General features: G+C 44.5%; 1 long non-coding RNA gene across 1 annotated transcript; it reads right to left on the bottom strand.

Annotated features, from left to right (window-relative positions):
* Positions 1-845: 845 nt before the first annotated feature.
* On the bottom strand, positions 846-2,552 carry LOC129598156 (uncharacterized). The gene is made up of 3 exons (XR_008691661.1): positions 2,345-2,552; positions 1,322-2,279; positions 846-1,205 (listed from the first exon to the last, which is right to left on the bottom strand). It is a non-coding gene; the product is annotated as an uncharacterized LOC129598156 (long non-coding RNA).
* Between the last annotated feature and the right edge of the window lie 3,472 nt (positions 2,553-6,024).

The raw sequence follows: 6,024 nt of genomic DNA, 5'->3' as shown, positions 1-6,024 counted from the left end.
CTCACCCCCTGAATTTGTAATTGTTGCTGTGTTATTGCGTTAGAATTTAGAAACCATGGGACACGTTGTACAAGGGAAGCATTTGTGTACAAAGCTCGATAGGCAAAGCAGGTAATGTTGATCATACGTAATTATAACTGATGCCGACTAAGCTACCGTAAACAAATCAAGACTTTCACTTGAGCCTTACTTATTACTTGTATAGGCTGTACGTGGGGCGTAAAACTTAAAATTGTTTTGATAACCACAGTAGCATCAGCTGCATCACAACCAGATATTCGCGTTTATTTGAAGAACGCGCAAATGCAGTGTTATAGGTCTCGACAACATTAAAATCTCATGTTTCGGAAAGCCCCGCGGAGAGGATGTACTCGTTAACGGGGCCCGGTTCGCTTACCTGCTTATTCGTCTGATTCGCAAGCACAAATCTACAAACATCATGATACCTAACACACCCATGATGATTTGACTCTAGCGGGTTTCAGCAGGTTCAGTGCATAGTTACGTTTATACGGAGCATTTATGCGGCTTGTAAAGAATAGACTATTGCTACGAGTTACTGCGCGTTACGTCCTTTTTATAGATAACACTCGAACTATTTTGACTGCCGACTCGGCAAGTAAAGCCTTTTAACATATGTAGCACGTAACTCTCATAAGTGTTATCCTCAAGGTTGACCGGTATTCCTGTGAAAATCAGCTGTCTATCTAGCTTTATTCATGCTTCAAAAAAGCCTCCCTGCTGAAAATTACAAATGAAGAACATTCAAGAACTTCCGGTGCTTAAGGCAGTCGCAACCGCCTGGTGTGGCCACGCAGTGCAGTTTTCATCTAGCAAATGCTTAAAAATTCCCGTTTTTTTATGATTCATCCCACAAAACGTGCTCTTTTTCTATTTTCCTTTTGTTAAAAAACTAAAAATATGTAGTGAGGAATCATTTTAAGTTAAAAATTTGTCGACCAGAAGCCGACTGGCGCGAAATCGCATCGGTTAACGGGCAGCGCACAATCATGGAATAACCAAAGCGGCATCGGTATCAGAAACTGCTCGCACATCCACATCACCAGCAGGCTCGCAGGCAGCGGAGCGCTCCACCAACAACACCATGCACGAAGAAGTTCTTCCGCGCTGCCGTCAGCAACATCAGCAGAGGCAAACGGGAATAGACGCACAGTTTCCGGCGTGGAGGAGGCTTCGTAAAACGCCTACAGACGCAAGTATGTGCGTTAATGAAGTACTACGTCGGTATTTTCTATATTATACACAAACAGATTAAAAGTGCTGGGTCCTGACCAATACAGGAAGCTAGTCACTTGCTTACCGATAACTTCGAGAAGCTGCCAGCCATCCTGGAGGAACACCTTAGACAGGATCAGACGGCCGGAGTGGTTATCATGTTCGTGGTAGACGGTCTGCCGGCGCCACCCCTCCTGGTTGACGTCAGGCCGCACCCAGCACTCGACCCGCGCCGAGGTGTGCAGGTCCACGCGGTAAAGGACCAGGGTGCTGGTCATCGTCATCGCCGTGTTGCTGTAGAAGATGGCAAAGGGCAACTCCATAGCTGCGGAGATGCCGCTTAAGGGAAAGCGCTCCGATGCGATCCTGCGTCCGGCACGACTCACGGCGGCGTCGACCAGGGCCTGCAGTGGGTGGTCGGCGGGGCGGCGATTACGTGACCGTTAAAACGCCAAATAAAGCCCGGTGTACTGCCAGCGTCCCGGAGGTTGGCGACGCAGCTGAGATTTGCATCCGTCCCGCAGCGCGCACTGACGTTGGCCGTGGGAACCGGGAAGAGTTTGCTGGCGGAGGGGAAGACCAGCAAGCGGAAGTTCTGGTCAGAGGTGGAGCAGGCGATCGATTCGCCAGTCTTCGAGGTCACGGGCCGGGCCACGACACAGAGCTGATTGCACCTCACATCACCGCTGTCCTTCCACGCGACGGCTGTCAGGGTGAGCGTCGCGCTGACGTCAGCGAAGGCGGATCCCGGGGATGGACGGGAGTGGACGGAATGCTGGAGGTCCCAGGTGTTGGCGGTGGTGAGACGGCCGCTGCTGAGATGGGCCAGCGCGCGTTGATTGTGCAGCCAAACAATATCCGGGAGATCCAGCGGCGTGCTGTAGTTGACGTTGTGTACGGCGCAGTCGAAGGAGACATTTGTGCGAGAGTCAGCAAAGACTGATCTGATCAACCTGGGAGCGATGCTGGGGACTGTTCGCTCAACGCCAGTTGAATTTTGTCACTGTCCGGGTTGTGCGTCGCTTCCTTCACGATTCGGTCCACTGTCAGACAAACAGCCAATTAGTTACAACCAATTACTTAAATGGAATTGAACTAATGCACTAACAGGTGGCGATGCTGTAGTAGCAAGTGGCACTGCGGCAGGCCTTCGGTACCGCCGTCGTACAGGCCGATGATGAAGAGCAGCCCACGGAGAGCAGGAAATGAGCCACAAGGATGAAGATTGCAGCGCACCGAAGTCGACACGCATCCATCGCCGCTGCATTTCCTTATCAGGGAAGGTCAACATACAGTTATAATGGCACTGTCAAGATGTCGAAAAGTTCCGGACACGTATGCAGATAGAATATACTTGATTATTTATGATGTATACCGTATGGAAACAGCAATCCTACGCAGTGATGCATAAGTACAAAATTTTTATGTATATTAAACATATTTGATCCAGCATCAAAGCCAAGTTCACCGTATCACTTGCAACAAGAACCCATGTTGCCGTGCAACATCAACCTATGAACTGAAACCTGCCATGCAATCGTTATTTCTCAGGGTGAGCACGTATTTTACCGTACACTGTACCCACACCGAAACCAAAACGTATGTAACTGATCATCATGGGAGAGTAAGTATATTTTGCATTAATCCGAGACTTTATTAAGGTCAGCCGTGGCCAGCAAACATACCGCGCTCATTGCAATAATAATCTGATAAAATGGTGGCACACAGTTCGAAACTACGCAGCCGCCCAACTCGTGAGCGCACATTATGGATAAAGTGCGCGTGTGTAGCCGGCAGAACTGTTAACATGTTAACGGTTAACGCATTAACATGTGTGCCGGGCGAGCATGTTAACGTTAACATTCCCGCCGGGCCCAAATGTTAACGACCGAAATCGTACACGTTATACATGGATTTCTGGATCCAAATCCTACAATGTATGTAATTACCTATATTTAATTAAATTATTTTTGATATTGCTGCAATAAGCTTTTTTATTAATGGTCGTAAAAAATAATATTCGCAAAACTGCGGGCCGGAAAAGAATTTGGTCAGTAATCTCCGTCTTTTTACCAAAGAGATTCCCTGTTCGACGTGACAAAACCTTGCTAAAATTGATCAAGTTATAATTATTGTTTAACGAATATTCTATAAGTAAGTATAAGCAAATTTATTTAGTTTTATTTAACTTTTAGCGCTCGCATGTTAAACTCCTTGGGCAGACAGACAGCCAGAGTACAGACAGTCGGTAGCTTGCATGCGTATGTAGCACTGTAAATACAGAGTAGAACAGACCTTTGACGGCTCATCAATGCTATCAAATTACACCGTTAACACTGGAGCCGGTCAGGGATGTTAACGCCGTAAACATGGGTGTCGTGCGTATTTTTTCCATTCAAGAATTCTGTTAAATTCGAACGTGTTTTTTGTTTCTACAAATTTTATCTGTACAATAGTGTCATTGCGATTGCACTTAATGCTATGAGTTTACTAATTAATTTGTGGGAATTACTATCGCATGTAATAGCGTTAACTTGTGTCAGGGTTAGCATCTTCGTCCGGCACCAATGTTAACGGAGGTAATTTGATGCCGCTCGATAACAGCCACAGTTACAAGCAAATTTAACGCGCTGTTGTATTACACACGTTGTCTGGGGTATAATTATGATGTCCAACATGTTTTAGCAGTTGTTTGCCATGGTTCTGTCATGCCCGGCTCTGTGACTGGAAACACTAAAAATTTTTCCAGTGCCTTCGTGTATCTAATAACTGGTAATTAAGCAGGTTGCGGTATCAACGAAGGGGTAATGTGCTTTAACGATCACGATTTCGACTTTCGAATATTATGCAGGATCGGTTAATTGGGAAAATACACTCCTGCATGGCCTCGTCAAATGCAAAAGTTTCCTCTTCCAAACTGAGGCAAAACATTGTGTGTGCATTGTTTTTCTTGACTGATTGGCACAGAAAATGGATACTATTGTGTTTCTTACTGTCGCGTGCCGCCTGCCGGTAAGCACTTATATTGTCTATAAGACGAATCCCGGCCCGGGATGTTAACGCCGCTAGCACGGATCACGGGTAGGTAAGTTAATGCCGTTAAAACTGCTCCCGGCAAGCGTGTTTACATCGGCACTCGGATCCCGCACGTTCGGTTCGTATTACCTGGGTAAAAAATAATTGCCTAATTATAAGCGAATAGCACAACGAAGCCTGGAAGAATTTTATTTGTTGGGTTATGTCCGGAGTAAGTTCGTGTTATTATGAACTTGCCAAAATTACATAGTGTGAGCGTTACGATACCGTCTATGTGAATCGTAATAGCGATCGTGAATCGCACGTCTGGTTGCCCTACTGAAACTTCGCCAAGTGCAGAGTAGAAGTACAGTAATGAAGACAACTATAGAAGGCGTTTGATATAAAAACGTACACATTATTAAAAATGCCTAGGTCACCAAACTTCCATCCATCACAGCAGTGATCGGTGGTATTTTCTGTGCATACAAGATCCGTGCTTCTTACGGGGGTAAATCTGAATGAATGGCTGCAGAGTATTTATGTATTCTGCATTTTCTCAATTTAAAAACACATTTTATCAAAGACTTCCATTTCTCGCTAGCTAGCGTGCTGGCAAAACACATAAGTTCCAAAGTAACCTTCATTTGGCTCACAAACGACAATGCTAAAAAGATCGTTAGATATTTGGCTTGCAAAATTTACACTCAAACTTTCCTGATGCAGTGCGTTGCTTTGACACGCAATCAACATGAAACGTTTTTACTGAACATTGCAGATAACGGCATTTTACGGTACGTTTGCTGGTAGCTGAAAGTGGAAGTCGGCAGGTACACAATATGGGAAAACAGCAACGGAAGCGAGTGGAATCCGCAGTAGGCTCCAAAAACAGCTCATCAACAGGGACGCTTGGAAACGGCGTGAAACGTTTCTTGAGAATGCAGGCGCGCAAATGTTTTCGCATCTATAACAAAATAGTGTGGAACCAAGTACAATATTGCAAGTGCAGATAATCGGCTACTGGTGAGCTTTAAAGTTATTAAAATTTCCTTTCCTCGACCTGGACTTTTTGCTCGGTTCACTACCTTTAACCTTATCATTTATTACGCATCCGTTAATAGTGATCACTGGTAAGTGCCGATCGAACTTATTTTAAATCATTAATTAATTGCACTACAGCTTTCAACTGTCTGACCACCTTCGTATCGTAATTTCAGTGTGTGTCGAAGACTTTAAGCGGGTCATAAGAATAGTTTCGGCTCTCATCGGGGTGGTGCTTGAGCGAATTATAATTATTATTTTTATTATTAAGGTTTTGTCTGTGTTCGGTTGCACTTTAAAACTAATACAGTCTAAAAATTTTAGCGCTTAATTAAATTTATTTAATGAATGTTGTATAATTAGTAAGTAAATGCTCTTTGAACACTTAAAATAGTAAGCAAAAGTCGCGAAAAACTGTTAATGGTAAGGAAGTCTCCAAAGCGGATAGTAAAAACAAATATATCGTCAAGGAATTTACTACCCAACACATTTTTCGCTTTATCGTAATTGCACTACAGAGTAGAGCATTTGGCTGCGCTGTGTGGGTCAAACTTCTGCGATACATAATCAGCTGTATGATTAAATCGGGGGTAACATAACTTAAGACGAAACCCTAAATACATCTACAGTCAAGGTATTTCTTGGCTTAAACGCTTGACAGATATGAAAAGCACCAGCAATTTTTGGGGATGCCTTAATTTGAAACATAGGAAGGAAGGGGCGCTTATTAGG

Source organism: Paramacrobiotus metropolitanus, unplaced genomic scaffold (genome assembly GCF_019649055.1).
Source record: "Paramacrobiotus metropolitanus isolate TYO unplaced genomic scaffold, Prichtersi_v1.0 Parri_scaffold0000116, whole genome shotgun sequence".
Taxonomy (NCBI): domain Eukaryota; kingdom Metazoa; phylum Tardigrada; class Eutardigrada; order Parachela; family Macrobiotidae; genus Paramacrobiotus; species Paramacrobiotus metropolitanus.
The sequence above is the reverse complement of the archived record's forward strand: the minus strand, read 5'-3'. Positions and strand labels throughout refer to the sequence as shown.